At 40.8% G+C, this 23,272-nt stretch overlaps 1 long non-coding RNA gene across 2 annotated transcripts in view; it reads right to left on the bottom strand.

The window, feature by feature from the left end:
* LOC134421630 (uncharacterized) overlaps positions 1-21,056 on the bottom strand; it is a 158,976-nt gene extending 137,920 nt beyond the window's left edge. For both annotated transcript variants that reach the window (XR_010028635.1, XR_010028636.1), the window contains exons 1-5: positions 20,713-21,056; positions 18,234-18,348; positions 17,750-18,082; positions 8,620-8,687; positions 4,942-5,013 (exon numbers count right to left, since the gene is read on the bottom strand). This is a non-coding gene — a long non-coding RNA (uncharacterized LOC134421630). The remainder of the gene's footprint in view (positions 1-4,941; positions 5,014-8,619; positions 8,688-17,749; positions 18,083-18,233; positions 18,349-20,712) is intronic.
* Positions 21,057-23,272: the final 2,216 nt, after the last annotated feature.

Here is a 23,272-nt window from a genome sequence, read left to right as displayed (position 1 = left end):
AGATACATATTTTTACAACCTCAAGCCCATTCTGGATTTCATGGAGCCTGGCGTGCAGCAACTTGACATTATTACGATGATAATTTATTAATGATCTGTATATTTCAGTGCCCCTCTGGCTCTCCTGAGACAACATCAAGACTTCTCTCTGCTATGCATTTCACAGACATAAAGAATGGATGTTTTTGTCCTCATAAATCAGCAGAATAATGCAATTGCTGAATGCACGTAAAGGCCAGAACACAAGAGGATTGTTATAAAGCAGGGTATAAATCCTATTGCCAGTTATCCCTAAATATTCCCTTTTTGGAGCTTTACAGGTTTTTTTGTTTTTTTTAATCTATACTGTGCATAGATATCCTCAGACATGAAAAACAGCTGAAAACTTGTTAAATTCCTTGATCACACACACGAGTGAGTGAATGGTAAATACAGTGTGGCCACCAAGAAGAATTCAAAGGACTTCGAATCTTTAGATCTGATGTGTAATTCAGCTGACACACGGCACGTGAAATTTAACATAAAGTCATGCAAATTGGTCACAGAAAGAAGTAAAAAGCGAAAGGGGAAAAAACACAGAGGGGCTTAATAACAGTGGACACCCCATAAAACAATCACAGGGCCTGGCCTGCTGCCAGCACAGCACAAACATTCACATCCCTGGAGCTGATGGAGCAGAAACCCCACAGGGGAGCAGGGTTAATCTCAGCCACCGCTATGATGTCATCAAAAGCTATTATTTTGTTCCTGGTTTTTAAAAAAAAAAAAAAAAAAAAAAGTCTAAAACTTGAGCACAGCCAAGAGAAGTTACACAATGAAACTGCTCTCTGTACTAACACGTGCCAATGGCCTGGTGGCTGGAATGCAGATTTAGGTGAAAAGAGGGTGGGATTTCTAGGGATTTGTCAGCATGTGGATTTTTCAACATTATAGTTTTGGGGTGGCCTGTCAGGGGCTCTCTGCAGTGGAGGATCACACAGCCCTGCCCAGAGCATCACCACAAACCTGTGCTCTGTGTGTACATTTTGAGATACCTGCCCTGGCCACTGTTACCTCCCTTTTGCAAAACCTGACAGGATTAGAAAAATATGTGAAATGTTGGGGCTGTAAATAGTGAATTCCTGGAGTAATTCTTTAAATTTCCTTTGAATTTTTTTTTTTTTTTTACCTTTTTATCACTTCTAACTTCCTTCAAATTCAGATTACGTGTCACTAATGAGATTGCATTAAACACTGTGGTATTTTTGCCATTTTTTGAAGTTTCTTAGAAAAAGCTTTTTTTCACTTCTCATTGTCCACTATCACTGAGCATCTAGAAACACAAATTGGGATGCCAAAACCAGCAAAAAAAAATCTCACATTTGTACATGCAAGAGAAGAGAAGTGCTTAACCCTGCCTCTCTGCAGTTGGAGCTTTGCAAAACCATGCTGCCTTGATGGTTTAAAACTTCCTTTCATTGACCACTCTAATGTGCTTTTGCAAATCTCTTGATGAATCCCAGGTTAGTTGAACTGTTCAATTACAGCTTTATCCTAATCCTACTTGCTAAGCATTAATGCCAGCAACCTCCCACATCCTAATCCTGTCCCACTTGACACTGACCCACGCTCAGTCCCACATGATGTGTGTGTTAGCACAAAGCCATGCAAACAACATATTAATCAGGAATGCAACAGGAAAAGGAAAGAAATAGAGAAGGGAAGGGGTTTTCAGCAAAAAGACACCACTGGCTCCACACACAGGTTTGGCACATGCAGATTTAAATGCATCTTAAAAACAACATAAATACACACACAAATGTGCTGATGGTTACAAATCTAAGCTCTTAGAAGGTCTCTTGATCATTTGATTTAAAACAAGAGAGGAATCCAGTCTGAGGGCAGATTGAAACTATTAGAATTAGATACAGTCTTAGAAAATGGAAAGACTTTTATGTGTGATAGACTCCCATCCTCTATAATTCACTGCAGACTGGGAAAGTGATTCCTTCAGATCTGCTGCTGACAGCTTAATATTCCCAACGATAATGTTGTCAGGTGATAACACAGAGCCAGCCCATACACTTTGATCCGAATGGAAACTTTGCTTTAACTGCAGCATTCTGAGAGATTCTGCTTGGAAAAAAGCTCAGCTAAGCTGAGATTACCTGAAAAGCATCTAATTGTGATCAAGTTAGAAATGCACCAGCCTTGAATAGGTCTAAGTTGCCTTCCCTGAACAAACCCTGAAGAGTGACCAGAATTCTCTCTCCAAAAACATTACTGAGGCAGACAAAGACACACAAGAACAATCCTAAAGAACCTCATACCCAGCTTTTAAAGTGAGTGTGCTGTCAAATGTATTCTCTCAAATTCCAGGAACATGAATATATGGCTTGTAGAAACTCTTGGTTTAAATGTCTCTCCACAACTTTCCTTCGCTAACCACAAGACCATCGAAATTCCTGTAGGTTTCTACATCCATACAGCTAAATATGCTTCCAATTATTTTCCTGGCACAGGTAAAGAAGAATTTCAATAGTGTAAGGCCTTTATGTCAGGATAGCAAAGCTGTGCCTTTCAGAATGCTGTTGATACTGTTCTGCTCATGTCCAACATTGTAATTTCAGCAGTGCCAGGCTGGACTGTCCCTGTGGGTACCTGAGCAGGAGGGAAGAGCTGAGCAGCTTCATACTTCATAATCCCTTCCATACTTAGGGATTAAGGACCATTATTCCCTGCCCATGGGCAAAAAGGGCACAGAGGATAGAGAAAAGTGGTGCAAGGGCGTGATTCTTCTCCTCAACTTTTGGAAAAGGTAGAAGAACAATTGTGGCATGATTAGAAGGAAAGGTGCAATTTCTCCATCTTCCAAGGAGCTCTAAATTTTAGGAGGAAAGGCCAAACAGGAATGACCAAGGTTTGCACTGACCTCAGGAACAGCCCACGTGCATGGTCAGAACTTCTCTTATTCAGAAAATCTTTAAAGGCTTTCAGTGCAGAGAAGCTGATTTTTGCCTCATTTAAATTCATAATTGACCTGCCCCTGTTTTCCATGTCGTGTTTCTGTTTCCAGTGTAAGGAGCATTCTGCTGGAGGGTTTACTCAGAAAACAAGAAAACAAAAGTCACTGCAACCCTCTAAAGTAGCACATACTGAAATTGAGGGATTTGAGGTGGCAAGCAATGTGGCACTAATGGTTAAATGGTTAAAATCCACCAACACAAACTGGAAATGGGATCTGAAAAACAACCCAACTGTTTTGGAGATTATTACGCGTTAGAAATCAGGGAATGATTTGAAAATTGCTTTCAGGTATTATGTTTACTGAAATTGCTTTCCTACCCTGGCTGAATTGCAGAGTTATTATCACCTACCACACGTACCAGATAAGCTGTGCCATTTGTAACCTGAGCATTATTCTTATCATAAGGGTTTCATTAAGAGCTTCCATGTGATACTGCAGTGTTTATGTGCACACACACGTGCCCCACTGCTCTGTGTGTGCATCATCAAATTACTCTCCTTTTAATTGCAAAATCCAGGTTGCCTTTGTGCTTAAAACAGGCATTATGCAGTGGGGGAAAAGAACAGCATAAGAATAAGAGACTCAATTTCCTGAAATTCAGAGTACCACTGTCATTAAATGCACAGAGCAAAGTGGTCAGTTAATTGGGAAAAAAAAAAGAAGCAACAACATCTTTTAAAAAACAAATTCAGTACATCTCCTAAGCACAATAAACCACTTAATAGCATAGAAACTTGAACTTTATCAAGGAGAAAGACAACAACAGCCCTTTCAGTTACCAGACCCTGGTTTTGGCAGGAGTGACAGATCTTGGATCAACTCCTCATTAAGTTGTGAATTATTAATTTTAATCCTAATACACAAAGTGAATGTTTCATCTTGGAAATCTGGACTCGAAAAAGAAATACTGTCAAAGGACTGGACCTTCCTTCCTCCAGGTAGAAGCAACAAAGCCTTGGTGAGCTGAAGTCATGGTGCAATTTTCACACGAAGCAGGGTGAAAATTATGTCAGGATAGTATGAAATTTATGGATTTGATGAATTCACCTGGACCTTCTCCTCACCGACCCCATGGGATTCATTTCCAGGGGAGTTTCAGGAACAAACCAGTTTTGTCTTATCTTCCTCTATACAATGGTTAAAAGTTTCTGACCTGAACACACCTCCACAGGCAGCAGGATTCTCCTTGAAAGTGCACACTCCCAACAAGAAAAACAGTAATGGTGCAGGCTGTCAGCAAATCTGCTTGCAGACCCTCTTTGAAAGAGGCATTGAATCCCCCTCACATTGCCACTAAACCTGCTGGCCACCTCCAGGATTTTGCCTGGATTTACACTTCCTATTTTCTCTTGTCACCTATGCAGGGGTTTCAAGTTTTGGAAACTACTACATTTTTCCCAATTTGACCCAACAGTGGCCTGAAGGTGGTTGAGTACATATTATTATCAGCCATTGGGGAGTACTGCAGAAAAGGCTACAAAGATAGAGCTATCAAGTCCACCTGAGCTGGGTTAAAACATGTTTCCTTCATGTAGAGATGATAAAAGAGCTGTGGAGTAAGGGGAGGTCATGCATCACCAAAAAAGTACACATGAAAGTTGTCCCTTGCACAGTTCTCTCCTTTGTCAGTCCATTATTTACCATAAATACAACTTTTGTCACTACCTATGTCACCACCACTAGCCTGTTTATGTTAATAAAAAGCAGACTGACAAAAAACTACTCTCATATACATGGAGAAAATATCCACTGATTCCAGAGTGGTCCAAGGCTACTAAAACACCATGTTTGGTTTAAATATTTACTTATGGACATATGCTGCTCCAGGTTTTCTAGATATTTTTAAAGGGATTTCTCCACATGATCTTCTCTTAAATTTTCTGGTGTACAATGAACTTTTCCAAGCCCAGGTTAAAAATCCCACTTTAACTCACCAGATAAGATGGAATCTGTGCCTTCTGAGCACCAGCAGCTCTCACTCTCTGTTGCTGGGTGTTAAAATAGCACTAAAAATAAAAAAAAAAGAAAACCAATAAACCACTCTAGACACAAAATAAAAGTTTTCCTGCCTTCTCTCACATCTTTTACTACTCTATATTATGGATGCTATAATGCTAAAAGACATGGTGAAGGTGTTTCTACTTGTGCAGATATATGACATATAAAATATGCTAAGTGAATGATTAAAATGGTGGAAGATTTGCCACTTTACACTGTTCTCAACAATATATTTACTTGCCTGTATTTATTTACCATTGCTTGTTAATGTGTTTATTCTCTTTACTTCTTTGCAATCTCCTCCACAATACCAACCTGAGCTCCTCCTGCCACCCTTCCAATTTTCCCTTTAAACCTCCAAGCTTATGCTCTGCCCTCTTTCCCTCAGAACTCAACCACGGTTTTTGGGAGTGTTTCTGCTCCTGGCAGGGCTGCCAGTGTGTGGTGGCAGGCTCTGCATGGGCAGGGGCTCCCTGCAGGGAGAGGGCAATGTTTTCAATGTTTTCCTTGTCCCAGAACGTCGCGTCCCCTCGCGGTTCCGCTCAGCGAGCGGTTCCTGGCCAGGGGAGCACTTTGTCCCCTGTGTCATATGCTTGAGCCCTCCCTCCTTCCTGCTTGGGATCATGAGATTACTGCTAACAATAATAAAGCCAGCGTTCTGAGTTTACAAAATAGAAGGCACAGAGATTAAGCCCTTTAATTAATCCTTGAGGGGAATAATCCAGACATTGCTACCAGAGATACTGATTTTTTTGGGATGGGGGAACAAAACCCTCAACGTTGTTTAAAATAATTTTCAGAACATTGCAAATTACTGAAAGCTAAGGGGCAGCAAACCTTCTCCTTGCTCCTCAGCAGGCATTCAGCAGCAGCAGCTGCTCAGGGCAATCCCAAATCCACTTTAATGGGCTCAGGTGGGGCTGCTCTGTCCTAATGCAGGATGCTGGAGTGAGATCAACACAAAACACAATCAGGGGCTGTCACAGCTGGCACAGACACTCTCCAGACTCAGATGGAGAAGGGATTTCACCTGAGCTGGTCCAAGCACTGGGGGTTTTTCAGTCCAGTCCCACTTAGGAGCACTCTTGGAGGAGCTCAGGGCTGTGCACAGGAGAGCACAGTGTGGTACCAGCTCATGCTCCTGCTCCTTGTTCCCTTGGAAGGAACAAACCAGACTGCACTGGAGTGGACAGAAATCTTTATCCTGACCTTTAATGGAGGCTAAATTTGGTCTTTTTTTCACACAGCTCCATGACTTGGTATGAGTAAGAACATTACATCTTCTTTTAAGGGTATTTAGTCACTGTTGACTTTTCCAGTATTGGTGCCAGCTTTTCTCATCTTGTTGGAAAAAAAACAAAAAACCACAGTGAAGACCCTGGCAGTGCTATAGTGGAGGTTTCATGGTTGTAGAAATCCTAAAACTATCATGTATTCTTCTAACACATGTGCTTAGGAGTGCTAAAACACTGACTTCACCCACAAATAGTTCAGCATTTTACAAAGTTCTACTTCCCTGCCCTCGAGAGCTTTCTATCTTAAACAGCAAAAACAAAAGAAGGGAAGAGAACAGAGCAGAACAGAAAAATATTTCTTTTTTAAAAAAACACTCTGGTCCTTTGTTTCATCATTTTTGTCAGTAATTGTAAACAACTTTAATTGCAACAATAAATGAAATAGTATGTCTATGAGAGAGCACTGAAAACTAAATATAAAACAAAGTATAATTACTTTTCAGTAATTAAATCTTTCTTCTGTCCTTCAACAAAGGTTGAGGGGTGAAAATACCTAGCAGTTGTTCCCTGGGCTATAATAGGAGTCAGTCCAAATTCCATTAGCTCTGGTGGGAGGTGGTTCAGACCCATACTTTTATTCTGTGAAATGAATGGAATAATTTCCCAAGAAGATGGCACTGATTGAGGAAGACTAATTGTAGAATTAAATATGAATAAAGGCATCTTTAAAATTACACCCCAGTAAGGCTGGTGAACATTTCTTACTCTGTAGCCATAATACATTTCTATACTGAAAAAGTTCTATAGTGTCAATAAATGTTTACACCATCCCTGATCCTAAAAATATTAAGAAAAAGATTGTGCTATATGAAATGCAAGGAAACACTTGGAACATGGATTTATTTGATTTATTAATTAAATTAAGTACATTTAGGAGTTTCACCATTAAGGAATGCGTTATTACTATTGCTGTACTAGGAATAGCAGTTCTGCCCGGAGAGGGATGCTGATAAGTCTGAAATGATCCAAAATCTCTGCAGCTGTTCCTGGAACAGCAAGAGGAGGCAGAGCACCTACAAATTCAGTTCCTGAGAGGAGGAGGCAACTCAGGCAGCTGAACTGCTGTGGGGAGGACTGACAGTGAGCAAGGATAAAGTGTCTGGTTCCTGCAGTGGACCAGGCAGGGGTCTCTGGGAGCTTTTTTGCTCCATTACTCAGAACAGTAGGATTTGAAAGCATTTTTCCATTAAAATTAAAAAAAAATACACAAAATGACAACAGCGAGGCCCAGCTTTCAAGCCTGCACATAAACATCAGTGCTCGGTTTTGAGACTTGTGGTCCTTAAGACCTCCTATTTTATTTTCAAACAGCATGCCCCCTGCCAAGAAGTTACATTTTTTCCCTCTTTAAATAAGCAGCTAGGGTAATGGCGTGATGAACAAGTTTCATTTCTTTCTGTTCAGCTTTTTCCATCTTTAATACAGCCTCCAGCAGGCCAGATGGCACCAATGCAATTGCTAGTAAGTCAATACATCTGGCTGCATTCCTGAAATGACAAATCTGATGGATAGAGCCCCAGCTCCTATACAAAGCCTCTTTTCAGAACGCTCTCCCTGGTACTTGTCTGCTTTAAGCAAAACCTAATGTGTGAAAACAAAATAAAATTGAGCTCTTTCAGCACCCCGCGCTAACGTTTCATTTGCAGTGTTTTTATTAACGCTGCCCTGCTCCTGTACCTCGGCCCTGCTCTGCCCAGAACTCACTTTTTGGCACAAGACAGGCTCTGTTCCTCCTCTGGAGCTGCCAGCAGTTCAAAGCAGGTTACAATAAACACTCTGGGCTTTGCTCATTAAGGGCAGCGCGATTGTTTAGGAAATTGTCCTCGAAGAGAAAACAATCTGAGAAAAGCAGAAATTGAGCAAATGTTTCTTTCAGCCTCAATAATGTCTCTTTGGGCAAAATGGGAGTTGGAAATAGGTGTGAGCTCCTGGCAGCAGCAGAGCAGGAGCTGTCAGCAAGGCGCTGCGCTGGTGCTGCTGCAACCCCAGCCATGCAAGGTGCAAGGGCTCGCCCAGGATCCGTGGGTTATTCGCAAATCTGCAGATAAACCCCTGGGGGAGTTGCTCAGACTGACAGCACGGTGTGTGTCGCTCTGATTTTTTAAAGTTTTTCTTCTGGTGTTTATATTCTTGTAACGAACTTTCTCACACACTTTCTGTAAATAACCTATTGTTTTGGTTATTTGTGGAAGAGAGAAATTTGATAGACTGCTGGTTTGTCCAGTGTCATTGGAGAGGTGGCACTGTCACCCTCCAATCCACTGTCACTTTTGGATATCTATAAATGTCAAAGTCAGAAATTAAAAATTCTCTTTTTACCTTGAGAAAACTGCATGTCTGTGTTGTATTATTTCGTGTCCCATGGTAACAGGTGTGTAGCAGAAATTCTGCAACAAGAGCAAGTCAGGGGTTACCCATCTCCAGAAAACTACAGCCCACTGCAGCCATCAGGTGTTCACCACCTCTTAGACAGCATTAGACCTCATCTTATTTTATTGTTATGGCTTGGGAAAGCAACCAGCACCAGACAAAACACAAAAACCCAAAAATGTGCAACTCCATCAAAGAGCTGCTCTGTATCCATAGCTGTATTTCACAAAAATATTTATATTTAAAATATTGATTTATATTAAAAAATAAAATTAAAAACGTATTTATTAATAATTAAAAATAAAAATATATATGTTATATAAAAATATATATTTAGGATATTAAAAATATTTAAAATATATTTCACCTCTCTCTGTGAAGTGTGATGCTCATAATTTGTGTTTATTCATCAGTGACAGACTTGTGGAAAGGGAGAATTTATTTCTGTGGTGACTGCAGTCCCTGCCATGATAAATATCAAACAACTGACCATTTTAAGTCATGTTACTTACACAAGAAGTGGCTCAGTCCTTGAAACACTCTTAAAAAAAAAAAATTACTTTGTCTCCTGACTATACCTGCTGAAGGCACTGACATGGAAGTAACAAATCTATAAAGAAATCCAAATTCAGAAATCAAGAAACTCAGATTATAACCACTCGCTGCAGTAGTTAACAAGGGTAAGAGTAAAACGCTGTGTCCAGTGGGTTCAGGATCCACCATCCCATCACAAACACAAGCCATGATTTGGGGTCTGAGCACCCCCATGGTGAACATTTCTGTCTGCAACCTGAGCTGGAGAGTCCCAGCCCAGAGCATTAAAGAGTGCAACAGGCAGAAAATGTCTGATTTATTGGGTACAGTCTTTGGGCATAGAAACAAAAATGACGACAGCGAAGCTTTCCCAACGTCTGTGCTCTGCAGCAGGGCTTGGATTCCCTCAGAACTCAGAATTTTCTTCTTAAAGGGGCAAAGCAGCTCAGGTGGAGCATTTCAAAGACACCTCCTGCATTTCAGTGCTCATCTCCAGGCAGAGAGCATCCTGTGCTCAGGGGCAGATCCCCTCCAAAAACCCCTGCCCTGTTCTTCTTGTGGCTTTTAGATCCTGTCTCAGCTATATCCCATATGGAGAATTAAGTTACTTGCAGAGGGGCCTTTTGCATAGCTCAGTAATATCAAAGTTTAACCTCTGTTTAAGCTGATTTCATTGTTTTAACTTTATTTTTTTATGAATCATGGAAATAAAAGTTATTTAAACCACCAGGGTCTGGGATGTACAGCACAGATAAGGACCCATCTGTCCAATTCTCTGTACTTCAGCATCCTTGGCCTGTTTCTAATATGAGTTTGGGGAGAAAAGGAGAGGAGTTGTGGTTTTTTTAGTCTCTTGCTAGATGATGTGGGTAGCCCTAAAAATCAGATTCACATTTTTTACATTTTTCGGTGAGCAGCGAAAATAAAATCCTGGGCCTTATCAGTAATTTATGTGTAAATAATTTCAGCATTATTTTAAAAACAGCATTGCAAAAAAATACTTCACATACCTCAAATATCAGCAATCAGCAATGAAAAAAAAAGAACTTTTCCTCCCCATATAAATTAGAATGTAAATATTTATACACAAACTTACACATGGAAAAACACAGCCAAAGGATTATTAAAAGTTATCAGTAAATTTATAGTACAAAACTGAGTCTTTACAGCATTGGTGAAGACACTGAGATTTCAGACCTGAGGGTTCAGATACTGAGCTACTATCATTTGAAATATCTCCAAACATCAGAGAGATCTGTAGAATTATTCTCTAAATATTTTACCTATATATCTCTAAATAGTTAAAGAAACCTAAACTTGACAGCTATCATTATGAGGAGTGTTTAGAAGAGGAAAATTGAGAATAAGAGACCACCCCATCAAGTATAAGGGGCTCTAGGATTGGAAGAGAATGAAGGAGTCTTATTCTCCAATTTCCCTCATTGTCTTACTGTTTGTAGTTCTCACTTCTTAATCATTATTTCACCTTTCAATCTACTGCAGCCATTAATTATTTGACTTTTAGGTTCCTTTAATCTCTCCAGGTTGCTTGTCTAGCTGTCCTTTGACAAGATACTATATGTGGGTGAATATTTGCTATTTTCTCCATTCATTTTTATCAAATGACACATTTTAAATTGCCTCATTTTTCCATGCAATTTTTGCCTACGAGTGTAATTGCTGCAAGGACTTAAATCATGTAATATTAGAACATTCTGAAACAGCAGTAATGATCTAAAAATAGGGAACCCTTTTGAAACAGCTTTCAGTTATGGGGAATCCAAATTATTCTAATTTGGAAACACATTTAAGCAAATTTGGATACGCTGTGCAGCCAGTGATTTTTCACCACTTTCATTTTGCGCAGCCACATTCCATGCTGATCATCTGAAATCAAAACTTCACTGGCCTTGTCACCCTCCTTAACGTGCTCCATGAAACAGCACTGAGAAATTGCCCTGTTTTTGAATATTTATCCTCTGAGTCATGTAGTGAAGCCTAAAGCCCAGTGACTGAGGGGGAGTCTCCACACATTGAGTCACCTTTCAGCATTTGGCCAGGGAGAACAGGAGAGCACACTGGCTATGTTTGGGAAGACCCTGGGGAGAGAAGGGGACTCAAAGAAACCACTTTGAATGTGCTGATGGTAAGATGAGCATGAAAATCCGTGTTTTACAGGCACTTATGTCCCACTGGAGCTCTTGTTATATTTTAAACCTGCCCTTAGATATTCAGGTGATAGGAACTGTGAAAAACAGATGCTACCCAGCCCTGGGGATACTAATTACTGGAAAATTAGCATAGCTGAAAATGACATAATCCAAGTGAGGAGGGATCTGATGTTAAAGCTTGTGCATTAAACAAAATAATAAACAATACACTTGTATTCTGGTTGAGGATACTAATTACTGGAAAATTAGCATAGCTGAAAATGACATAATCCAAGTGAGGAGGGATCTGATGTTAAAGCTTGTGCATTAAACAAAATAATAAACAATACACTTGTATTCCGGTTGAGGATACTCATTACTATAAAATTAACATAGCTGAAAATGACATAATCCAAGTGAGCAGGGATTGTATGTTAAAGCTTGTGCATTACACAAAATAATAAACAATGCACTTGTCTTCTGTTTGAGTGACTGGACAGAGGCCCTGGAGGTGGTTACTGCTCTCTCCAGATTTGATACAGGGCCTGAAGAACTTTTCCAATCTTTTCCCACTTCCGAGAGTGGTGCAGCCCCAGCCTCCACCAGAACTTCCAGCCATTACTGCAACATTATTGTTAATAGAAGAGAAATAAGTCCCAGCCACATTAGCAATGCAAATATATCTGAACTTTGGCTGGTTGTATTAGATCTGATGCCATTATGGAGAAAACCAGTAATCCCACTGTAATCTATTCCTGGGAAATTTAATTAGGCATTGGATGTGGGCACTGCTGCTCCGTGATTAGCACATCACAGGGATTCACCACCATTAGCAAAGGTAATGACTGTTTATCTCACCCCTCAGGACCTTCCACCAGCTCTGAGAGCTTCATGTCTCTCATTTTCCAGTCTGAGTGGAGTCAGGAAGGTCTGGGAAAGGCTCTGGGATTTGGAGGTTGCTCCTTGGAAACGTGTTCAATAAGGAGAGCTCAGGCATAACTGACACAGGTATGTTAAGTCTGAACCACAAGGCTTTATCCAACACAAAAAATGATGCTGGAATCACAGTTTGGGTCTTTGCCTGCTTGGTTTGATTTTCTTAAAGCAGTGAGTGCTTTTATCTGTTTTTCAACAAATAACACAGGTTTTGTGGGATTCTGAGGGTTTTTTTGTGCAGCAGAATCCAGTGGGTAGGAGAGTCCTATCTCTGGCTCTCACTGCACCTCCTCAGATGCAGAATAAATGTCCTGGACTCAGATGTCCTCCTCCATGGAAAGAGCCCCTTGGCACCTGATACCCTGGTGTGTCTGTGTAAGGGATATCACGTTATCAGAACAAAGCAGCCCATTGTTTTGGGTTCACAAGAAGTTATATGGATTAAATCATTCACCAAAGACTGTGGTTCTGGGAAAAAAAAAATAGCATATATGAACATAATGACCAAGTATGTGTCCCACTATTTTGGGTTTTGTTTCAAGAGAAAACAGAAAATTGGAGATCATATCTGAGCAAGAGCAACCTGTGGCCATTATAAATAGAGGCTTTTCAAGGTCCATTAAGCACTAATCATACCTGAGATTAAGGGCAGAAGGGGGAACCACGGGTCTAAGATTGTTTGAAGGGTACATTTCATACTAGTAAGAAATTTAAGACAGAGACAGGTCAGGCTCAGTTCTGTTTAATTTAAAAGATACTCATCTCAAGCGTTAGTCAGAGGTCTGGGGGTGCTGCATGTCTTTCTTGTTACAGTGCACAAGGAAAAAGTGAGCAGAAAGAATTTCAGGAGGAGAAAGAGCAATACAGTTCTGATTCAGGCCTAGTTTCCTCCCTTTCCCCCAGAAAAACACAGTTTAGTAGCCAGCTCTAGAATTATTCTCACAAATTTTCAAGTTGCTTGTCTAAAACACAGATTTTAAACACCTTTATGCTCCCCTAACTTGCCAGTTGACTTGCTGCACTATGAAACACCCTCCTGGGCAAGTTCTGCTGCTCTGCAGGAATGGTTTTCTCTCAGTGCTTCAGCATTTACCCCACTGACCCAGGCAGGGACTGTCTGAAAACTGCACCCCTGCCCACACACTGCTGGGACACAGGCATGGGCTCCTGTCAGATAAATCAGATAAATCACATAAATCAGATAAATCACATAAATCACATAAATCCCTGTGCTGTCAAACAGAGCACTGCTCCCTACTGAAAATGGTCTTGCCAAGCACTGTGCACAGTTTGCAGTGACTAAAATCTGAAATACAACCACAGCCATGAAGTTCTTTAAGCTGGAGAGGGACTTTTGACAAGGAGGTGTAGTGGCAGGACAAGGTGGGAGGGCTTTAAGCTGCCAGAGGGCAGGGCTGGATGGGATATGGGGAAGGAATTCACCCTTGGGAGGGTAGTAAGGTCCTGGCACTGATTCCTAGAGCAGCTGTGGCTGCCCCTGGATCCCTGGCAGTGCCCAAGGCCAGGCTGGATGGGGCCTGCAGCACCCTGGGATGGTGGAAGGAGACCCTGCACAAAACAGGGGTTGGCAGCAAGATGATTTTGAACATCCCTTCCAACCCAAAACACTCCATGATTTCATGATTCTGAATGTTGTTGATCGAGCTTTGGTGGACTAAGCCCTTTTCTGATCCAGAGATGGGGCAACTCAGAGGTGTTTTAAAAACTTCTATTCCATTTTCAGTCTCATGAAAATGGTGGGACAATACAGATGTTATAATTCACGCCATCACAATCAGAAGCTAATTATTTCTTAATTACAATACATGATAAGTGTTTCTTGGCCTATCAGCTTTTGCCGCACCATGCTATAAATGCCTTAAAGCCAATCACTTAAAATTACCCCTTGTGAGTCCTACTCCAATGCAACTTTCAAAATTCTGTTTCTCCAAAGTATCTAGTCTTATTTGCAAGGGCATCCTTGGAAATTTGTTTGTAGCTCAATTTCTCTCTCAACTATGTCTGTTCTATTCCATGCAATTTCTAAGCCAGTATTTCTCAACTCAAGGTTTCCATACAGATGCACACTGAGTGTGAGCCTCCTGTCAGGCTTTGAGAGTTTTCTACAAATCCATTTCCCACCGAGATGGGCAATGTACATTTTAAGCTGAGCCTGATGGTGAGGATGTGGTGGTTTAGCCCCCAGCTCTGGCAGCCTGTTCTGAGCACAGCTGGATTATCTGAGAGCCAGCAGCCACCAGGCACTGAACTCCCTTCCAGCCTCAACACTTTCCAACCCCTGAATCCATCACCAGCTTGGATAAGGGACCAGGGCACTCAAGGGCTTGATCCAAACCCAGCCAGACCCACTCAGCCCCATCCCAGCCTGGCTCTGCACCCCCTCCCCAAATCCCCTGCAAGAGCCAGCCCAGGCCAAGGCAATGCCCGACCCTGCTCCACTGGCTGGGGAAACAACCCCAAAGCAAGGGCAGGCAGCAAAACACCAACTCTGAAAGAGAGGGAGGTCTCTGCAGCACATTATCACGAAATGTAAACAGCAGAGACACCAAAGACAGCAGAAGTTTGCAGCTGGATTATAAACTTTCTTCCATCCCCCATGCCTAGGAATAAGTCATCCAAACAAGCCCTGGCGGTTTTGACTGCTCGAGAAACTTTATGGCTGAGAGCTGCACAGATGATTTACTGCCACGTCCCCTTTTCCCCCCCAAGCCTGCACTAAACTAGAACTTCACAATTGTTTAATGGGGGACAGCACACCCACCTTCTTCTTCTTTGTGTTTTTTTTGCATCTTCCTTCTCATGAGGAAACTTGTTTTATGGTTCTTGTGAAAGAATCTGTGACGTCCGATTACAAGATGGAGCTGTAAATCCAAGTCTTAAAAACTGTGTCTGTCTTTTTGGTTTTTTGGGGATTTTTTTTTTTTTTGAGTTTTTTTGTTGTTCTTCTTCTTTTGTTTTTTGGTGGTTTTGGGGGGTTTTTTGTTGTGGTTTTTTTTTTTCTTTTTGTGCTCAGCAACAGCACACTTGTTTAAATGAGCCAACAGTCTAGGTATGAGAGCACACGACTGGGGAGAGAGGAGAGATAAGACAAAGCTCCTGCTGCATCCCAGTGATGGATGCTGCCCTAGCACAGCACAGAGCTGCTACTTAAACCTGTTTATAAACTCCAGGCCAGCTCGTTTGTGCTTGTGAAACAGCCTGAAAAATGGAGCCCTGGTGCCCAGAGGTACTGCAGAGAAAATACCATTTTAACTATATTGCTTTCACCAGCCTGACATTTAATTATGGAAATACAACATGAGTCTTCACTTAGTCCATGAAAATTAATGCATGAAAAGTAATTGTTTTTGCTCTAACTTGAACAGAACACAACATCAAAGGAAATCCAACCATCCCTTTTATAGGAACAGGTGTTTCACTGAATAAAATGCTTCAAATTCAACACAAAATATTTCATCTTGGGTTCTGAAAACTGAAAAAATCTCAATAAAAATCTCAATTCTCCTTTCTCCAGTTTCAGTTTTTTTCCTTTCCCTTCTGTTCTTCCTTTCTCTTTCCAGAAAGGATGAAGCAGTATGAGATACTAGATATACAAGCAAGTCCATTTTATTTCACTAAGATATTTTAGTTAGAAAAAACTACAAACATTAAGATGGTATAAAAGTGGGATTGAAACATGATTGAAATCATGTTTTCCCAAGTAAAACAGATTTTTCAATAAGATATAATCTCTCAAATAATCACAGAACAATCAAAAGAATATTCAAGCTGATTATTTTTTTCAATGAAGTTTTCATTCATCCCTAAATAGCACCGAGGTCTTGGGGGAATAACTTGTTTATTTTTTCATTCATTGTGACAAATGCTTGACTACACCATGAGCTTTGCTGTTGATACTAATAATTTACTTTTCAGATTCATATACTGCTGTTTGAGAAACAATGGGGCTGACCTCTTCTGTTAAGAGCCATCAATGAAAGAGCAATGTTTATTTATTTAAAAGGAAAACAGCCTGGTCTCTGACTTGCTTTGCTCAAGATACAGCAAGATATCAGCAATGATCCACAAACTGCATTTTATATTAAAAACCCAGAACTACAATTTAAATCTAAATCAAGGTTTGAATTTTCTTCAGAGAAAAACTCCTTAATATTTTTCTGTTAAATCAGAGCTTTTCCAAAGTCAGTTTTTAAACAGAGTTTTCAGCACCTTGCAAATAGGACTCTAATGGTATTTATTTTTATATATAAATATATTTTCCTGTCACTCTGACCCAAATCCCAAATGACTTTGCAATTTCACCATTTAAGATTGAGTCCTTTTGAAATTTAAAGGAACTCTAAAATGAGGCCAAGACCTGGTATCTGTATCTGGTTTTGTCTTAGTTTGTTTATGGAAAAAAAGAAGTAGCAGGGGGACACATGATTTTACTTGAATTTAATAATTTTTTATAATCTTTTCTTTGATGCCTTGGAACTATATTCAGAATGCTGCAGAAAATGAAAAGTCATTTGGCAAAACCCAGTAGGGGCTGAGAGTGCAGGAGCAGAAAATGCCACAGAGCTTTGGAGAGCAGGGAGATGTTCAGATCAAAATTCACAATCTCAAATAAAGAACATTTCTACAAGTAATAGAGCAGTGGGCCACCCTAGATGAGCCATTAGAGGGGACATAGACAGAGATGTGAGATTAGATCCACACCCACACCAGGATTTTAGCTGCAATGCCCTTGTCCATAAACAGGAGTGGGTAGCAAATATGGATTATAGTGCTTTCTGCAAATTCAGAGTCCTTAAACACTGTATTGTGCTTTTATGTCCTCCCTACTCCCCACAGAAATAGAAATAGAAATAATATACATACACACCAGATCTGGACTATCCAGATAGCCTCTTAAGCCAGGCATGTGTAAAATTAAACTTTCCACATTAATGGATTATATAATTAATTAATAATTAATAAAATCTAGGACTTTTCACATAGACATTATTATTATTAAAACAATTAATTTGCAAAGAGATCAGAATTAAGTTATGCAAGGACATAGGGACACTGTCACTTTTGGAAATGCTAAGGAGAGGAGAAACATTTCAGGCTGGGAAAACACTGCCTGCCCCTTAGGAAGGGAAACCAACAAAGTAAACAAGATTCTCTCCTTTCAGAAGTATTTGAACAATGGTTAGTTTCAGTTTAGCTGCTGAACTTTCCACAGGCTGGCTGTGCTCGCAGCACAAGGTGTACCAGCCCTGGAAAACCATCCATCAAAGCTGCAATGGCTCTGCTTCTGCTGCTGGAGCTTTTTGACTCTGGCTGCACAGTCTGAACCCAGAAAGTGCCAGAATTCTGATTTTAGCCTGGATCTGCAGCATTTATAAAGCCCAGCACCACCAGCCCCCGCACCTTTCACAGCACACGCTCCACTTTTACTCACCACTTACCCCAAAAAACGCTGCACACACATTTCTGGCTCCCAAGGAAAACATCAGGGAGTGGGTGTACTTCCTTCAGATTGCATTGTGCTCGAAGATAAGCCAAGCACGGAACAAAGAGCACATTATGAGCAACTGGAATAGCTGCTTCTGAGGTTTCCAGTGCTTCAGTAAGTTTGGAGTGAAGTGGATATTAAGGACAGGCAGCCACTTTCTTGATTGTCAGCTCTGGCACTGCTTTTTTTGCTGGGTGGATCGGGAGAGGACAGAGCTTGCTGGTAATGCTGAGTTGGTGGTGTTGGTCAGAAATGCTGTTTGCACATCTGCTGGAGCAAATACCACCTAGGAGAGGGACAGAGAGGTAAATTCACCCAGGTTTGTTACTTTTCAGTGCATCTCAGAGCTCCACAAGGCCTCCCAAAAGCCTGGCTTGCTGGGGTGGAACATCCTGGGTGAGATGTGCTAGGCAGGGCGTGCACCAAATGGAACTTACCTGTGTTGCATAAAATCTTTCATCACAGAGGGATATAGCAAGGTTTTCTCCAAGAAATCCTCTCCCACTTCTGATGTTTGCAAAAAGCTTCTGGCACTTGGCAAGCTGAGCATCTCTGAGTTAGGAAAAAGACCTTTTATTTGTCTCATCAAATTCTTCTTGGTTTGTGTTGATATCAAATTGTTAAAAATCTCCATTTCCCTTCTGCAGCCTGCCAAAATAGCAATTAACTGCAAAAGGTGGCTGATTAAAGTCTCAAAGCAACACAGAACTTGGAATGATTTGAGCTCTAAGTCATAGTCTCTGCAAGTGAAACCATTTGTTTTACACTCTGTTATCTGGAATGCACAACCCAAGAGCAGCTTGTAACACACAGAGATTAAGAGCAGTGGCTTAGAAAAGAGCTATGAAGGCTGCATTCAAACCTTGGGCTGTCTTTTAAAAGGAAGAAGAAAGTACCATAGAGAAGTTTTGGAACTGAATTTTACTATGAAGTTGTGTAGAATAATTTTCCAAATAATTGCTGAATAATTGCTTGCTAAGACAGCACAGAAAATCAGGGTAGTTTGGCTTTAGGGGTATTTGTAAGTATTATAGTGAATATACCAGCCCTAACAGGAAGGGTAAGGGTTCCCCACATTGTTTTTTCCCCCAATATAAAATTTGAACAGTGCTGGGATTGCCACTCTGAAGGATTTGGCTGGTTTAGGCAAGAATACACCAGAATTAACCTCTGGAGAGATTCTATCAAAGCTGTCCCCAAGTCAGTGTTGGCACTGCACACAACGCAGAATTTTTCTAGTGGCAACAGCAAATCCAGTAATGACAGATGGAGAGATTTCTAAAATTACTACAGAAATACTTCCCCTGGAGCATCATCAAGCCAGTAATACCTACAGAGCTTTAGGGTCTCTGGATCCATGAGTTACACCAGGTATAAGAAATGACATAGAGATCACAAAAGTCATTAATTGGCCATTGATTTTTTTAAATATCACACATATTAGCAGGCTCAAGATATGAAAAATGAACAGTCATGCGGTCCAGAGGAACTGTGCTGCCCTGAGTTTAAATATAATGTGGAAAAGTGTGGAAGCCTTCAAATGGACTCTCATATTTACATCATGTGTTACCATAATCCAAACCAGTGTAGAAACATCAATCACATGGTTTGGTTTTTTTCTATTTTTTTAAGTGGTAGTTCACAAATGCAAACCCCTAAAAGGAGCAAAGTAGGGGAGAATACAAAAGTGGTCAAATAATTTGGTTACATTATGACTGCACATATTACATTTGATAACTACGTAATTAAGATAATTAGGCATCAGATAATCCACAAGCCTCTGCCTTGGCCATTTTACAGAATATTGTCACAAGGATGATTGAGAACAACTGGCATGGTGTAATATATGGCTCTTTAGAGCCTGCCAATACCCCAAAGTGGGGGAAAGACCCACAAATGCATATTTAAAATTAATGGCATAGGAAATCTAAGATGACATGCATTTAACTGCATAAGAAGGAACAACATTTCTAATAACCTCTGTCTCAAAGGTCTGCTAGGCTGAGACAAAACCTGACTTTGAGAAGCAAGGTACCACAGAGAACACAGGAAGGAAAGTACAGGGAGTGGAAGGAAACCACTTTTCCTAACTACAAAACCTGGTTTGTGTCCAAACATTCATCATGGGCAATCTAGGAAGACTTTCTTGCCACCACACTCCAGTTCTCCTAGAAAGCCAAAAATCACTGACATGATAAAAGATGTTGGATCTATCATTCTTAGCCGGAAATCCTAAAGAAAATTCACCTCAGCATTTAAACATGGCTGGGTTTGAGCTTTCTTTGACATAAATAACTAGCTCTTTCTAATTTCATCCTTTTTTAATTTTTTCATTCTCCTATATTCTAAAAATTATTTGGTACTTTTTCTTAAAGTATCAACATTTAGAGTGATCATATGAGGCTTCATTAGAAAAAAGGTCTTGTAAAGATGAACTCTATAGATCCAAACCCCAGAATTTTATTAAGAAATAGCTCAGATTTTATCTGTTCTAGCACCTAGCTAAATATTACAGATGTGAAGGACAGACAAGAGGTTTTTGTATATTCAGGTTTAGCAGTAGTGAGCTGCAGATTTGATTTTTATTGTCAGAGCAGATAATGATAGTTTTAAGTTCAACATTTCACAATTTGGATCCTCCTCATGCCATAATGCAGTGAATTTGCAAATTAAATGGTGTCCTTCCAGTAAGTACTCCTACTGAAAATATATATCTGAATGAGAATTGAAGATATTATAAAGCAGTTAAATATTTAAATCCAATGTTCTGGGATTGTTAAGGAGTTGAATTTGCATTAAAAAGAATTTCTTTGAGCTGCTGAAAAATCTGGATTAGAGAGAGGACGTGGAAGAAAATTCTGCTTGACGAACATAAGCCACACTTGAAACCAGCTCAGAAAAACATTCAAAATTTACCTTGAAAGCCAGTGGAGGGCTGACTGCCATAGAACAAGGCTGAAAACTGTTGGCTAGCTTGCTAGATGCAGCTCATTCCAGCTCTTGGTGTATTCATGCAGGACAAACATCAGCCCTGACTCCTGAAGGCTCTGAGCCTTCCCAGTTCCCCTGGAGGGACATCAGAACCCCACGGACTGCAGGACACACGGACAAGTTCCAGGCTGTTCCCTTGGTGCCTTGAGGAGCTGGAGCTGAGGCTAGATGGAGTTCAGAGGAATAAAGTGAATATTCACTGAGGTGCCTTCAAAGGCCACATCCTGGCAGCGCCCAGATGGCTCCAAGATGGAAGCAACAGAGTTTGGTCACGAGATCTCACATTTTTATAAGTTTTAGTCCATTTGCAAATGGGAGTTACCTGTCCAGTTAATAGCTTCATATAATGAGGTTTCATCCTCCTTTCTTGCTTGTCCACCCTCCTCTTTTCAGTTGTTTATGCTTTGGGCCTGAAGTTTGAAGAGACTGTCCTTGAGCCTCCAGCTGGAACAGGATTGTTTTGTCTTCACCACCCTGTGAAAAGATCCTTGTGACATTTAATATAAAGCTAAAAGCTGAACACCAAAACAGAACAGAAAATCTTTAAAACTCAGGTATCACCCTGAGCAGCCTGGTCAGAGCTGGCAGAGGTTCTTGGAGGCACAGCCCATGTACACATCTCCTGTGCAGAAAAGACTATTTATTCAAAACTTGCTGCCTCTTCTTCCTCTCTCCAATTATCTGCACCCAGCTCTAACTCATGGTGTGTGTGCTCTTTGCACATTTCCTCTGCTTAGAGAGAAAAGAAACCACCCCCCCCCAAAAAAAAAACCTCCCACACCCAACAAAACAGCCACTATTATGGCCTTAAGCCAAGTCTTACACTAAAAATGAGATTTGTATTAAAAACAGCAGCTGGGTGCCTTGATTCCTATTTTCTAGTGTCCTGTGATGAACAGAGCAGCCATTAGCTGTGCTGTATTTGGGGTAAATATTGTCTTATTTCACAGGACAAAGACTGAATGTCCCCTCTGTGCCTTGGTACAGGGGGGTCATTTTGCTATATATTTATTTCAAGTCCCTTTATAGCACAGAAATGTGGAAAAGCAGAAGCAAGGATTAAATTTTCAGAGGTTTAAAGAAGGATCAGCCCAGGAGAGACTTCCAGGAAGAATAAAGGAATGATCAAAGTATGGAACTTCCTCAGGACTTGGTTTGTCAACGTTACCACGGGTTGGTGAACGTGAGGTATGAAAAACAAACAGATCCTTTAGCCATGTGAGCAGATTCCAGGAAAACTCACCCAGACTGAGCCTCTGCACATGGCAGAGACCTCACAGCTCCACATTGCTGCTTGTCCCTTGTGGACAACTCCAGTTTGCATAGGAAAATATTCATCTTTAGAACCGCCTCCTTCATCATCATTCCAGAAGTTTTATGGCTTTATGTGAGTATGGTGGCATCCCTTATTTTAACTTCCTCCACAGCAACAATCAGACTTTTGGACATGGAAAACAGCAAGTTTTGAGGCTTTTAAAGCTTAAAGGAAAGTCACTTTGGGGAAAAGCCTCTGGGAATGGGGTGCAGGTGGACAACGGTGGTGGGTGCTGTACCTAAACCTCAGCAGGTTCTCCTGTCTCTTCTCAGGTGCCCTTACCTGTAAGCCTGCAGGAATCCTCATCCCCAGGCTCAGCTTTCCAAGGAGTGATGAGGACAGGAGAGGAGAGACAATTACAACTCCTTTGTGGAAGAATTTCAAGAATTTAAGGCAAATATTAATCAGAAATGAGACAGAGAGCTTATTTCACCTCAACCATTTAGAAGAGGAAAGGAGAAAGGTCCCAAACACTTCTGAGCTCTCAAGAGTTCCTGAAATATCCAGAAAAAAAGAAAAAGAATGAAAAAAAGGACCAAAAAATGCAGGTTTCAAAAATAGCTGACATACTTTTCTCTATAGCAAGCACAAGCCACAGGAGCAAGTTGAAACCCTGCCTTTTCTTTGCCCAATTATTCAAGTGAGGCAAAAAAATTTTTCTCCCTCCAAGGTGAATAAACTTCAGCCATAAGTAAAGTCCTGCTTAAATATTGACACAGGCCAGTATATTCTCCACTACCCAGTGTTTTGTTAGCAATTAAAGTATTAGATAACAAGGCACATGTACACAGCTGGATGGAGAAACCTCAAATTTCTGAACAGCGTCCCAGTTTCAAGAGTCGGCATGGAGTCCAAATGACCTTTATCTTGCCAGTGTTAACAAATTTAGATTAAGTACACAGATACCAAATTCCTTGCATGATTTATCGACTGTGTAATGCTAATTTTTGCACCCATACCATTTGTACAGGCTCACTTTACTCAGCACTGCATGAAGAACCACGTCAAGCACGTGGCAGTGCTGAAGATGGATAGGGAAGTTGGGGTTTTTTCTTGGACTGTTTTCCCCACTAAAATAACCTGTGAACACCCTGATAATTGGAAAATCACAGAGCAGGTGGGCAGAGGGGTCACCAGGATGCTGCAGAGCAAGGGCACTGCTCTGAATGG

The sequence above is a fragment of the Melospiza melodia genome, chromosome 9 (assembly GCF_035770615.1).
Source record: "Melospiza melodia melodia isolate bMelMel2 chromosome 9, bMelMel2.pri, whole genome shotgun sequence".
Taxonomy (NCBI): domain Eukaryota; kingdom Metazoa; phylum Chordata; class Aves; order Passeriformes; family Passerellidae; genus Melospiza; species Melospiza melodia.
The sequence above is the reverse complement of the archived record's forward strand: the minus strand, read 5'-3'. Positions and strand labels throughout refer to the sequence as shown.